General features: G+C 39.4%; 1 protein-coding gene across 2 annotated transcripts in view; it reads left to right on the top strand.

Annotated features, from left to right (window-relative positions):
- The window catches only part of PAPPA2 (pappalysin 2), a 327,575-nt gene that overhangs the window by 256,738 nt on the left and 55,208 nt on the right, over nt 1-15,629 (top strand). The window lies entirely within an intron of this gene.

The following is a 15,629-nucleotide window of genomic DNA, read 5'->3' on the forward strand; positions in this document are numbered from 1 at the left end:
ATAGGTCCTCCTCTGTCCTCATTGCCACTTCTATTGCGTTTTCCCTCCCTTCTCCCTCAAATCATCCCCATTGGATTCTAAAGCCAAACTACTCACCACTTTCATTGCTGCTGTCACCTCACCCTTACCCCTCACTCCTTATTTCTTCTGCACTTTAGTTGCTGGGTCACCATCATGTTAGCTAACACTCTGGTTAGGACTCTCATTGATTTTCACATCTGTACATTTGATTTTTCCAAACATGGATTCTTGGTTCTATGGCCTTCTTTTCTCCAAAGACCACCTTAGACTTCTGACTCCATCTCCCATGTGCTTTCCATGGCTCACCCTCGTCTTCCCACAAAGCCCGCTTGGCTGTTTCCTGAACACCTCAGAGCATCTGCCCTGGTGGTTCCCTTAGCCTGGAATGGTCTCTGACATCCACATGTGTTGTTCTTTCACTTCCTTTAGGTTTTTACTCAAGTATCAGGAAGGCCCTCTTTGGCTATTCTATCTAAACTTTTAACACTTTCTGTCTCTTTTCCTTCTTTATATTTATCCTTAGGGCTTTTCATCACCAGGCATACTATATTATTTTTCTTATTTATTGTCTCTTTTTGCTACTGTAATAAAAAGGTCAATAGGGAATGTTACCTGTTTTGTTTACTATTATGTCCCTAGATCCTAGAATGGCGCCTCGTATATGGAAAGTGCTCAATAAATATTGGGTCATCAGGAAAGTCATGACATAGTTTCTATGTTTTTCTATGCAAAAATGTGTCATCATTTTCCTGATGACCTAATATTTGAGAAATGATTATAAATGTAACAGAGAAAGAAAACTTATGCAAGAGCTCAGTAGAGAAGATCTTGCCATAAGTTAGTTATTTCTTCTTAGAATGGAAGCAGGTGGGGGATGTCAGAAAGCCTGGAACTTGATGGTATTATTGGACCCGTTAAGAAAATACTTGCAAGGCTGTTCTCATAAAATAACCAAAGGTATACTCTAGAAATATACCACTTTTCATTCAGAAATCATTCTGAGATCGCTCCTCTTTCTTTACAAACTAATTGCGTTTCTTATTGGCAGATGTCAAAGAAGGAAGATTAGAAAAAAAGTGCTTGAAATAAGATTCAGGATGAGGGATAGGGAGAAGCCCAACCCCATTCATTCACTCATTTGTCCATTTCGCAAACATTTGCTGAGGCTTACTCTGTGCCATGAAACTGTGCTTAATGCTGGTATATGCAGATAGAAAGTGATAGTCTCACTATTGAAGAGACTTGCAACATGACTCTAAAAATAGATATTTAGATATTTATAATAATGCAACATGAGAATTGGTTTGGTTATGGCAAAAGTGCTGTGGGGACCTCTGGAAGGAAGCAACCAGGAGCCTGCTCAGAAGCCTGATGGAGCTGCAGAAGGACCAACTATCTGGAAAGATTTTCTTCCTGGTCTTTTTTTGGGGGGGAGGTTTTTGTTTTGTTTTGTTTTGTTTTGCTATAGGGTATGTGTGCTTGCCAGAAAGAGAGAGACAGAGAAACAGAGACAAATCACCCCCCAGGGGGATGGCCACGCCTCAATCCCTTCTCCTCCATTCCTCTCAGGATCTTGGGCACGCACGCACACATGCCCGGCGTGAGTTTAAGCCACCGGGTCCAGCACTCGAACCACAGTTGACTACATGGGAGTTCAGTGACATAGCCATTATGCTAACTGCTGGTCCCTTCCTGGTCTTAAACTTTGATCAAGAGGAACAATCTAGAGAGTAAAGAATAGTAAGAGTTCTACGTGGTTGAAACCAGGGTATGTGTAGTAGTGAGGAAAGGGGAAGATAGGTAGTAAAAATGAGATAGGGAGAGGCAGGGGCCAGGCTCCTTCAGGGCATTGCCTGCCCTCCCTTGGGGGTGGGGATGGACATACTGCAGGTCTGAGGGCAGAGTTAAGGCTGGATTGGAATGGGAAGGAGAAGGTTGGAAAAACTCCTTAGGCAGCTCACCCAGTCCCTGGCCTCTCCAGACTTTTAGCCCACTCGCCACAGTCTGTTATTAAGGTTTAGCTCAACTTCAGTGGCTGGAATTACAGTGCCCTGGAGAAAGAGCTTCTGCTCGTGTTTTACGGTGTACCAGATGGTCTAGACCCTTTCTTTCAGTCCAGTAAACTCCACTTCCTATGATGAAAGACTTCTCTTTCTCTATAAGCAGCCAAAGAAAGGCTTGGACATGTAAGAGCCTTTTCTTGCTCTTGGTCATAAACTGCTTTAGAAATCCTTTTGCATCGACTTTACTAACTACCCCACAGAGCACCCACTGGGAACAAGCAATGGACACAGGGTTTGTGAGCCCAAGTGCAGCCCTTCCAGTAAGTGGGGTTTCCCCACTTCTGCTTTTCAAATGGAACATTCAGGAAAGAACAGTTCATCTGTCTTCATGAGGACAGCTGGAATACCAATGAAAAAGATCAGACCATTTCCAAACTGGAAAACTATTTTCTCCATTTTATTAAAGCCTCCCCTTTTCCAGCTATCTTTGGAGGGTTATTGTTTATTTATCTCTATGCTAGAGCATTTAGTTCATTTTTATATTTTCAGTGCCTTTTTCAGTGCCTGGCACTTTGTGGATGTCTTACAAACATTGGATGAATAAGCAAAGAGATTGTTGCAGTACCATTTTCTACATCAGAATTAAATGAATATTTTCTCTTCAAACAGGGAATTTCAGCACCTTCTTGCTCTTATGAGTAATTATAGACTTTTTCAATTTCAAGTAGCCATCCCAGAAAGAAAACACATAATAGTGCTTCTCTTAAGCCAGTAGATCAACATATCTAGTCTGTGCATTCTTGGTTTTGGACATACGTGGTGAAGGCATGATTTTGAGAATGGTAACACTGAACAAACACTTCAGATCTTGGACTGAAAAATGTATTTCCAACAGGTGGAGTATTAGTTAAAGCACTAGACTCCCACATGGCTGACCACTGTTCGAGTCCTGGGCCTGAATGCTTGCTTTCTCACTCTTGCCACCCCAATCAAATTGATAAATAATGGGACCAACAGTTAGCGTAATGGCTATGTCGTTGGACTCCCATGTAGTCAACCGTGTTTCAAGTCCTGGACCGGTGGCTTAAACTCACGCCAGGCGCGTGTGCATGCATGCCTAAGATCCCGAGAGGAGAATGGAGGAGAAGGGCTTGCAGCGTGACCATCCCCCATGGGGGTGATTTCTTGCTTTCTGTCTCTCTGTCTCTGTCTGTCTGGCAAGTGCACGTGCCCTATAGCAAAAACCTCTCCAAAAAAAAAAAAAAAAGAAAGAAAAAAATGGATAAATAATAATAATAAATTAAATTAAATAAATAATTCCTTAAAAAAATAATAAAACCTAAAACCAATTTTACTCACAAATGCTGTTAATTACCACCTACTGCATAACCTTAGGCAATTTGACTGTGCTGGGCCTCCATTTCCTCATGTGTAAATGAGGATAAAACCTATCTTGATAGTCTAATGAAAATATCAGATGAGAAATATATAGATAGGGGCTGGCAGGTGGCATGGTGGTTAAGGATGCTGGACTCCCACATGGCTGACCATGGTTCAAGTCCCAGACCTGGTGGCTTGATTTCTCACTTTCTCTCTCTCTCTTTCTCTCTCTCATTTTCACTCTCTCTCTGTCCCTCTCTGGTCAAATTAAAATGAATAAATAAAGTTAATAAATATAATTATTTTTTAAAAAGAGAAATATATGGATAGAATTTAATGCAGTGCACTAGTGGTAATCTTTCTTGTTTTCAGTCACTTTATGGGAAGCCTGTTGCTTTCACTGAGCCCACCTCTTAGTGTCAGGAAACAACGGAACTGTGTGGCTGGTCACAGTGTGCATTCTTACTATGGGCAGGATCTTTTTAGTCAAGCTCTTGAAGACTTGGGTCCTATTTGTATGAGAAAGTGAAGTAAATTAGCTGCTTCTAACACTGTAAGGGAAGAATTGAGGTAACTTGCAAAATGGGTGTCAGCCTTACCTTATAAGAATAATTTGTCCTTGGAAAAAAATCCAGCAGTAGAATTTCAAAAGTCAAAAGCATAATCACAGCACTTTTATATTTCTGAGCCCCAAATTTATAGCTTTTATGCCCCCCAAAAAACAAATGTTAACCAACAGTTACCTCTAATTCTCATAGAATGGCAAAAAAAACGAGCTGTTACCTCTGCCCTCTCAGTTCTTTGATTAATATGAGATTAAAGAGTAATGCCACAGAGGCCAGCAAGTGAGTTGGTGTTTAAGGTGCTGGAGTCCCATGTAACCAATATTGGTTCGAGTCCCAGACCTGGTGGCATGCTTTCTCACTTTCTCTTTCTGGTTAGTGCATGTACCCTGTAGTAAATTTAAAAATAATAATAAATAAAATTAAATAGATAATTCTTTTTTAAAAAAAGAATAATGCTACAAACAAGGCTTGTAAGGGAAGCTCTGTATTTAGGAAATTAAAACTCTATTAAAACAGAAAAACAAGAAGTCAGTGGAATCAATAGGAATAATGATTAAGATGATTACCCTATGGCCTCAGGTCCCCTAGAACAAGATTGCAAATCAACCACAGATGATTTCATGAGGTCTGTTATTTTTTACTTTTTTTTTTTTTGGAGAGGTTTTTGCTATAGGGCACGTGTGCTCGCCAGCCAGACAAAGAGAGACAGAGAGACAGAACGAGAAATCACCCCCCAGGGGGGATGGCCATGCCGCAATCCCTTCTCCTCCATTCTCCTCTCGGGATCTTGGGCACACATGCACACACACCTGGTGTGAGTTTAAGCCACCGGGTCCAGGACGTGAACCATGGTTGACTACATGGGAGTACAGCTACATAGCCATTACGCTAACTGCTGGTCCCATGAGGTTTGTTATTTTGTGGCACTTAGCAGCTCATCAGAGGTGCAAAATCTGGCCTTATCTGCATGGTCATGCTTCATGAACTAAAGCATTGTCATGAAGACATGCTTCATGAACTAAAACAGTTGTATTAAATAAAACTTCATATCAAGTAATAGCCTTATCACTAAAATTGACTTATCTTGGGGATTGTTTTATACTGTACTCAATCTTTATTTTAGTACCTTAAGCAGGGCTCTTTAACCCCGATATCTGCCTGTAGCCTATTAGGAATTGGCCACAGGGCAGGAGGTGAGAGAGCACTCCCCATTGCTCCTGTTACTGCTGAGTTCCGCCTCCTCTCAGACCAGCAGCTGCATTAGATTCTCCTGGAAGCCTGAGCCCTATTGTTAATTGTGCATGTGCGGGATCTAGGTTGTATCCTCCTTGTGAGAATCTAATGCCTCATTTTGCTGGGGTGGAGCTGAGGCAGTGATGCTTGTGCTGGGGAGTAGCTGCAAATGCTGCAATGTGGTGAGTTGTTCTAATTATTTCATTATATGTTACAATGCAATAATAGTACAAATAAAGTACACAGTAAATGTAAAGAACTTGAATCATCCTGAAACCATCCTCCCCCTCTGCCCCTGGTCTGTGGAAAAATTGTCTTCCACAAAACCAGTCCTTGGTGTCAAAAAATTGGGGACCACTGTTCTTAAGAATCACTTGGGGGGGGCCAGCAGTTAGCGTAATGGCTATGTCGCTGAACTCCCATGTAGCCGACCACCGTTCAAGTCTCGGACCCAGTGGCTTAAACTCACGCCGGGTGTGTGTGGGTGCATGCCCAAGATCCCGAGAGGAGAATGGAGGAGAAGGGATTGTGGTGTGGCCATTTCCCCTGGGGAGTGATTTCTTGCTTTCTATCTCTCTGTCTCTCTCTGTCTTTCTGGTGAGTGCACAGCACGCCCCCTATAGCAAAACCTCTCCAAAAAAAAAAAAAAAGAAGAAGAAGAAGAATCGCTTCAGCAGCCAAGCCCAGTGGTGCAGTGGTAACACAACACCCTGTGATGCTGAGGCCGTATGGAAGGTCCTGGGTTTGTCTCCCACAGTCTTCCTGTTCATGCTGGGCATCCATGCATGTGATCATGATCAGGTTTGGCTGAGGCTGGCGGTGGATCATGATGTGAAAACTATTGGGAGTATCTCTCCTTCTTTCATAGAAGAAATAAATAAAAATAAACATTAAAAAGGAAAGAATCACTTGGGCAGTGTATAAAAGAAATAATGTGGGTTCCCCCCTTCAGAAAGGCTAGAGATGCCTTAGAATTTGCACCTCTAATGAGCATCCCAAGTGATTCTGCTATAATGTTAGAGGAAAAACTACTACTGCAAAATAAAATACTGGCAACATAAATATTTTAAGTATAAGCATACCTATTTGGAACATGGCTCATTTGGTTAGTAAATGATGCTTGACTATTTCATGAAAATCTCTGCTATCTACCATATTTCAAATACCTTTGTATCTGGCAGGACTTGAGAGTAATGGATTAAATTGCATCATTTTCTCTAGTCTGCTTCCAATGACTTCATTCTTTGTAATAAAAAAAATTACTCCCTACATTCGGATAAAACTTTACTGTCTTCAAAGTCATATGTTTGTGTTTGTGTGTGAATAATTTCATTTAGATCTTATCACAAACCAATGTACTAGGAAAAGATGTTTATTATCTTTACTTTAAAGATACATTAGATGTTGTTGGATAATCTGTCCAAGATTGCACACCAGAGAGGAAACAGCAATAAATGCAACCGACTTTTCTGACTCTAAGTTCAGTGTGCTATCTCCTGCATCACTCTGAAGTCTATCGTCTTTTTCTTCCTTCATGTATCCTTGGGTTACTTTGCCTAGCAAATAAAACATAACCCATCTCAATCCTGAGATTTTTTCTTAATTTCCACACTCCCCTGTCCTCTTTATGAAGTCTAAAAATATATAGAGAGATTTCTCTGTAATACTGCTTAGTACTGCTTTTCCTTATTGATAAAGACTTTGTGTGTGTGTGGAAGAACAATCAAGGAGAAGGGATTGTGGTGTGGTCACTTTTTATTGGTCTAGAGAGTTTATTTGCCTTTCACTGGGGGATCTATTGGTTTGTATTCCTGCAAAAGATACTTGACTCTTAGAATAATATATTTCTTATTAAAGGAAGACTTTTTGAGGACTTAGAGAGTCCGGGGACTTGATGAAAAACAACTCAGAGTAGCAACCAACATAAAAAGAAGAGTGAGGTCCTCCTGAGTTCAAATACGATGTGGCTTACTACTTCTCTGTTAACTCACTCACGAGAGTGAGGATATTGCCTCTCTTGTGGAGTTGTTAACAAAAATCAGAAATAGCATTTGTGAAGTGTCTTGCACAGCTTTCAGCATATAGTTCTTAATTAAGTAAAAATTAGATCTCAGACCACTTAGTACAAATCTTACCCTGAAAATACCCATCTCTGAGAAGCTATCACCTGCTATCTCTATGAGAAAGAAAAATATTGTTCTGTTTGCTAAATTGTGTCTGTTTGTGCGAGGAGGTAGAATGTCAATCATTTGTCTTTTTTCTGTTCCTTTTATGGACTGGTCTGGGAAGAGAATTAATGGTTATTCAGTGTTTCCTATTAGAATGTCTCTGATTAAAGAATCAATTTCTGAAAGCTTCGGTTGTGAATCTGAGAAAAGAGGAAGGATAAAATGCATGGTTTGTTTGTTTGTTTTTAATTTCAAGGGCAGGCTGGCAGTAGGAGGCAATAGGTAAAGATTTGAAATTCCCAAATGGACTTTCTGGGCCATTCTGTTGTTAACGGTATCTTCCTCCTTTGTCAATTACACACAGAGATATAGATTTTTCTGTGGTGCACACTAGCCTGACAGAAAGGAAGGATACCGACAGATGGGCTCCTTGCCCGTCCAACACATGCCTTCAGCCTAGGTGACCAAGAAATGGGACCCAGCAGCTGTGACAGGCAGGGGACAGCCGAAGTGTTTTCTTCCACAGCCCATTGCTCATGCTCTTAGATGCCCAGAAACACAGGCCTTTTGCTCAGCTGTGCCCTGCCTCTGCCGCAGCATCTGGGCTCCGGTAGTCCAGGTGCCTGAGCTGAGAGTGAGGGGCTCTCCCCTCACAGTTAGGCTAGGAGCTTTGTGTCACTTTTCATCCCTATTTGTCCTTTTCTTTCTCTCTTTTTCTTTTCTGTCACACTAACCTCAGTTTCGCCAGTGAACTAAGATTCCCGAGGAAAGCAATGGTGTCTAATCCTTCATCCCCAGTATCTTTTCAGTGCATGATTCATCTCATCTGTTGCTCAGATGTGGCAGCTGCAGGAACCGCAGCCTATGAAAAAGAGTAATTCCCATAGGGTGTTTCTTAAAGAAATTTTTTTTCTTCAGATTTTTAACACAGGACACAAAGGCTTGCTGGGGAGAACCATCAACCCCCCAGAGAGAATGGCTACACTGCATTCCCTTGTCTACTTTTCCTCTTGAGATTTAAGGCATATATATGCACATGTATGATTTTCGAACTGCTAGGTCCAGTGCTCAAACCACAGCTGGCCACATAGGAATATTTCAAACTGCCATATCCAGGGCTCAAACCACCTGTGGGCCCCAAGAAAACCTTTATGTTTTTCTTTTTCTTTCTTTTTTTTTCTTTTCTTTTTTTTTGGAGAGGTCTTTGCTATAGGGTGCATGTGCTTGCCAGACAGACAGAGAGAGACAGAAAGCAAGAAATCACTTCCCAGGGCAATGGCCACACTGCAATCCCTTCTCCTCCATTCTCCTCTTGGGATCTAAGCCACTGGGTCCGGGACTCAAACCGCGGTCAACTACAAGGGAATTCAGTGACAGAGCCATTACACTAACTGCTGGTCCCAAAACCTTTATGCTTTTCAAAAAAAAAAAAAAAACTATGTAAGGTTGATTTTTTTCTTTTTGTAAAAGACAGGGTCTTGCCGTGTCCTTCCTCCTATCTCAACCTCCCAGCTGGGACTACCAGAGTGCACCACCATGCGTGGCTCTTCCAGACAGGGTCTCTGCAGGTTTCACAGGTCAGCCTTGAGCTCATAATTCTCCTGGTTCAACCTTCTGAACAGCTGGTGACACGCACATGCCACCATGCTGAGCCTTTAGGTTGGACTGGGACTCAAGCCCTTTTCTCCCTTGTGGTCCCAGCCTGCAAAGCACAGTATCTTAGCAGTGCATACTACTGCATCTGGGCCCAAGGTGGAATTTCTGTGATTCTCCTTTACCTTTGTATCAAAAGAGAACTTTATTAAATCTTGTGACTTTAAAATGTTAATATTAATGCTTTAACTTTCAAAGTAGAGGGCATTCAGGAAACTGATTTTATGGAAGGATTTCTTTTATTTCTCTCTCTTTTTCCTGCATAATGTGGCAACTGTTAGCATGTAAAGTTTTTCTAAGTTGTGTTTGAAAGTGTTTTCTTCTGCAGAACAAAAGAGCCCATCATGACATCTCACTTCCCCTATTATTTTCTTCATAAATTCCTTTTCACAATAAACAAAGCTTTTCTTTTTTCAGTACTACCATCATTACGATTTAGTGAGGTCCAAATTAATGAGATTTTTCCTGTGGTTACACAGGATGGGTTTACAAAGAGCTTTAACGCTACATGAAATCCCTCTCAGCCCCCAGCTCTTCTACAGAATTGCTCAGTCATATCTAAGTTTGCACCTTCTGACTTAGTTTTCTCAAATTCATCCCACAAAGAAAATAGTTCTTCAAATAAAAGCAGAACGATTTAAAGAGAAGAAGGAAGAAAAAGAGAATTAGTATCCTCCAGGAGACAGTTTTCAACTAGAAGGTCTCACACCCCTTCTGGCTCTTAATGCTCAGCCCCCACCCTCAAAACATCCTCTTGATGGATATAGCTGTGTACAACAGCTTCAGTGACACTTGCTACAAATCAGTGTAGACTAGACATGAGTCATGAGTCATGAGAAGGTCTCCTTTTCCATCAGTTTTAAGCATGGAATCATTCCTTTTTTTTTTTTTTTAAGTTTTCTTGTTTTTAAATTTATTTTTTTAATTTCAAGTTCTTTTATACATTCAATCGTGTGTTACTTGGCTTACAAAGTGAATATTCCAACATGTGTACATTTCTCACCAGTCCAGTTGATAATATGATAAAGTTATCCTCAACAGATAATACCCCATTTCTTTGTCCCATTAATGTTTTGCCTCTCTATTCTTCTTCCTTTTTTATTGTATTTATATATTTTTTGTTATTATTCACACATAAGGTCTATTATCTGTTGACAAGGATCACTTCCTCTTAGCAGTAAGCGTCACATCACTAGAAAAGAGTAGACAAGAGTCCTGGAGGAAAGGAGCAAAAGCAAATTGAAGGATGAACCATCTGAATAAACATTCAAAAGCAATGCTGTATTTTAATTATTTTATTATTACTATTAGGTTTTTGCCATAGGGTGCATGTGCTCACCAGAATGGAGAGAGACAGAGAAAGACTGAGAGAAGGAGTGAGAAATCACCCCCCACCCCCCGGAGGGATGGCCATGCCACAGTCCCTTCTCTGTTCTCCTCTTGGGATTTTGGGCATGCACGCACATGCACCTGGCCTGGCATGATTTTCAAGCCATGGGTCCGGGACTCAAACTATGGTCAGCCCTGTGGGAATCCAGCTGCCCTAATCACCATGCCACCTGCTAGCCCCACAATGCTGTATTTTTTAGGAGCACATAAATGTATAGCAGCAAGCAAATGATAACAAATCTAGACAGTGGCAGAATTCTGTGGTCTGATGTGATTAGCAGCTCATTCCATCAAGTGACTTTTTCTAATAATAATAATAGAAAATTTTTCTATTAGACCTTGATGTTGGCTAACCATCAGTCTTGTCACCTTTAGCAATACATTACCAGGCAACAACCTTTTTATACAGACTTAGGACAATCCTAATAGCCCTTAGCTGATTTGTCTGGTTTCTTCTTTCCCTCCTTCCTTCCTTTTCTTCTCTTCTTTTTCTCGCCTCTCTCTCTCCCTGTAGCTCTCTCTCTCCTCTCTTTCCTTCCTCCCTTCCTTCCTTTTCCTCTTTCTCCCCCTACCTTATCCCTCTATTTTTGCTTCCTTTCTTTTCTTTTTTTTTTCCCCCTTGCTTATTATAATAGAAACTCTCAAATGACCCACTCAGGAAAATTTCTAAATTAGTTTTCTCATGAAACTTTTCCTTTCAAAACTTCAAAATAATCATGTCACTTAGTTGTTCTCAATTTATCTGTGAAGTTTCTTGTTGGTAGCATAATCGCAATATTTATAATAATAGATTAATGCACAGAAATAGTACCAATAAAAAGGAAGGAAGAAGAATGACACGGGAGGGCTACATATAGGGAACATTAATCGAATGTTTGGTGATTTATACTCTGGAAATAGATAACAGCAAAATGCTAAGATTTGATAAAGCTGGGCAAGAAATATAAAATTGTTCTTATTATTCTCTATAGCTTTTCAAATGTGACAAATATGATTGTAATTTGTCAAAGGTATTCCAGAAAATAAAATCATATTCACATCTCACAGCATTGCTGTTATTTTTCTCAGTCACTTCTGTCTTGTACTTCAAATGTGCCCGTAAAATTTAGTTCTGAAAAAAATCAGTAATTCTCCTCCAATTATGATCAATAAGTAGGTCTAATGGCACATGCATAGCTTTATAGATAAGGGGCATCTTTATGGCATGGGTGACTATCATAGGGCAAAAGACAAAGGAGCCTAAAGATAAATCATATTTAATGGTTGGAAAAACTTATGGATATCCTCTCTCTCTAAGTAACTGAGATAAGTAAGAAATAGAAGTGGTAGACAGTCCCTATTCTTAAGGATTTTCCAGTCTAGAGAGGACTATGGCCACAGTTACCATCAACTCTTAATAGTTTTACAGTAATTAAGGAGGGCTACCAAATTGAACCAATCTCAGAACTGAATTGTAGAACATAAAAAATCTATGGGATGAATATTTTCAGTTCTACTATCGTGAATTTATTCTACAGATATACTTGCACATATGTGAAATGGTTGATAATAAGCTTTGTTAAAGCAAAAGATAGGACATGACTAATTCCATCAATATGAATCTGGTTAAATAAGTTAGGGTACATTAATGCAATGGGATATTGTACATTCAATGTACCCACAATATCCTAGATACCCCAAAATGAACAAAAACCCAAGATAGTTGTAGAGTAAAAGAAAGTAAAACAACCAAACAAACCATAATAAAACAAAAGCAAAATAAAATTTTAGTAGTCTACAATTTGTGGGCATGTATATCTACCTGTTAAATATACTTGTATATAAATAATAATAATAGTAATAAATAAAGTTAAATGAAATAATTCTTAAAAAGGGGGGGTGCTGGCAGGTGGTGTTGTGGTTGAAGGCTCTGGACTCCCACATGGCTGACCACAGTTTAAGTCCTGGACCTGGTGACTTGCTTTCTCTCTCTCTCCCTCTGTCTGTCTGACCAAACTGGTAAATAATAAAAATAATATTAATAAATAAAGTTATATAAAAGAATTCTCTTTAAAAAAGAATATGTTTATATAATGTGAAAAAGAACTAGAAATAAGATGGAAGAAATAGGGTATTTGGGGGACAGGAGTAGGAGGGAGACTGTGGACTTTTATGACGTTTATATTGTATACTATGGACATGTATTACCTTATAATAAAATTACATAAAAGTACAAAGGTGTAAAAAGTAAATTGGAAATAAGAGAAATTGTTGCAGGATCACTTTTGTGATAATATCCAGGTTTGTGGTATTTTAAAGAATTGAATGAAACACGCCTATGGTGAAAGGAAAAGGTAGTTTATTAAGTAAAAGAGAAAGTACTCTTCTGAGAGGTAGGAGCAGGCCTGAGAGGACAAAGAGTGGCCTGAAAGGCTCTAGCAGTTGCATTCTGCGAGCTGTGTAATTTATAATCTAGGTCACATTTGTTGGTCACGGGTTGGGCCCACTGATTGTTCCCATCTCATTGGCTCTATCAAATGTGGCTGAGCCCCCTGATTTATCCCATTGGCTATGTTAAATGTGGCCTAACCAGCTAACTCCACCATCACCACCGCCGTCACCGCCATCACTACAACCGAGTAATCTCCTGTCTTGGGCAGGAATTTTCTGCCCTGATTGCTTTTTCTTTCTGGCCACATAGACAGATGCTCCAGCCCCTTTACTCATTTTCATTTGCTAGCTTTCTCCTGCCTCAAAATGAACATTGAAAATGTAAAAAGAATTGAGAATAAAAACCTGCTTTCTTTCTTTGGTTGTCCCCACTATGTAACAAGACCAAGAATTCTATTATGTGGAAGAATTGACATAATGGAATTGACTCCCCCAAAAGATTTTGAGCTCTTCGAGGTCAGCCTCTTAGGCTTATGAGTTTTCAGACTTGGCTCACTGTGAAATCCAGCTCATAGTGAGTTATATACATTTAGTCTCAAAGGAATAGCTGACTGAGTAGAGTGTGGACCTTAGTGAGTACAGTATTTTAAGAAGGAACAAAGTCGTCAGCCACACATTTGCATTTCAAGGGGACATGTTAAGGATTTTCCCATTGCTACTATCTGGGATAGCAAACAAGTATAAAACATTGATACTTTATTTTTATTTTTAAAATATTTTTTATTTTATTTTAATTTCTTTCATTCATTCAATCACTATACATCACTTATCTTTTTTTTTTTTTTTTTGAGAGGTTTTTGCTATAGGGAGCATGCGCTCACCAGAGAGACAGAGAGAGACAGGAAGACAGAAAGTGAGAAATCACCCCCCAGGGGGGATGGCCACGCCACAATCCATTCTCCTCTGAGGATCTTGGGCACGCAGGCATGCACACGCACCCTGCGTGAGTTTAAGCTACCGGGTCCGGGACTCGAACTGTGGTCAACTACATGGCAGTCCAGCAATGTAACTATTACGACAACTGCTGGTCCCCATCACTTATCTTGTGAAGTGAATTTTCAACTTGAATACATTTCTCATCAGTCCAGATGGGGATACTATACATGTTATCATCAACAGATAGTCCATTTATGTGTTTCATAAATGTCTTGCCTCTCTCTTTTTCTCCTTGATGACTTTCCTCAAACTCTCCTCCTTCTCCCACCCTCTTCCCACACAGTATCCAGCATCTATAACCATTTTCCCTGTTTTTATATCCTCTAATCTTTCAGCTTCAGCCATAGAGTGCAGACACTCAGTACATATTAAGTGGAAACATACAATGTCTCTTCTTCATAGCCTGGCTTGCTTCACTCAGCAGTAAATCTTCCATATTCGTCCACTTTCTATCAAAAGTCAAGGTCCTATTGTTTTTTTATGGCTGAGTAGTATTCCATAGAGTATATGTGCCACACTTTTTAATCCATTCTTTTGTTCATGAACATTTGAGTTGGTTCCATGTCTTAGCAATTGTGAATAGTGACTAAATAAACATAGATGTTCAAGCACTTTTTCCCAGCTAAGCATTCTCCTGTCCTTTGGATAGAAATCCAGGAGTGGGATTGCTGGATCATATGGTAGTTTTATTTGTAGAACTTTGAGGACATTGATACTTTAAATAATAAAAGTCGTGACTACTGCTGCATAGAGTCTCATTGGAATTTGCTTTAAAACATAAACAAGAATAATTTCTACTTAACAGAGGTATTGTTAATATGCAAATAGTTCTGCTTAAGTGGCTTTAAGCACAGAAGAATAACTCACTTTTTTCAGTTGTCTGAATATCTCTATTGTGTTTACTTTAGATATTTTGATCAAGTTTTTTAAGTACAATAATAACTTAAGCCAAGTCACATTCTAATATTATATAGAGTTTGGAATATCAAACTTTATGAGGATTTAGACTATTTATTTTCCCTTTCGGGACTCTGCTCTGTGAAGGAAGAGTTAGTTTTTAATAGTATAACTTCAGAAAAATATTGTAGCTTCCCATTCTCATAACTGACCATGAGGTATACCCTCATATATCTACATATTAATATATGCAAATATCTCCAATCTGATTATTGTGCATTTTTAGGATTCTAGAGCATATGATTTGCAATTGCTGGAAGTTCTATCTTATGTAAAGCTCATGTCACACCATGTATTATTTTTCATTTGGTTGCACCAAATTCCAATTGTACTAAATTAAAATGTGACTATGAAAGCGCTGATGGGTGGGTTGGTAGCAGGCTATGCAGAGAACCTTTTTTTCTCTTTGAAAACTGCTGTGAGACTTTCTCTTTTCCTGCAGTGAATCCTTTAAATTTTTGAAATACAAAAATTAAAGGGGAAAAGCTCAGTAAAAATGAATTGTTATTCTTAAAAAAGAGGAGATGACTATTTGCTTAACTGTGGAAATGACCTTGGGAATGAGACAGTTAATGGTGTTTCAAACGCTTGCATTCTACTAGCTTAATGCTGGGCCATTTTGAGTTCCAGTGATTTCTCATTAATCCTATTTGTCTGGAGTGTGGCCACTATTTCCTACAAGGAAGGGCTAACCAGTGCTAAGGAGGGTGACAGAGTGTAGTTTAGTCTTTAGTCCTAGCTTGGGCTCTCTTTACATCTTGTAATCTAGGGTTTCTGAGATCCATTTTTTGGCTGAAGACTTCTTATAAAGCTATATTTGTAGATTTAAAAACCTATGATGCTTCTTTTGGTAATTCAAAAATATTTTTAAAAGTTTATTTACTTACTCCATG

The sequence above is a fragment of the Tupaia chinensis genome, unplaced genomic scaffold (assembly GCF_000334495.1).
Source record: "Tupaia chinensis unplaced genomic scaffold, TupChi_1.0 Scaffold000710_1, whole genome shotgun sequence".
NCBI lineage: Eukaryota > Metazoa > Chordata > Mammalia > Scandentia > Tupaiidae > Tupaia > Tupaia belangeri.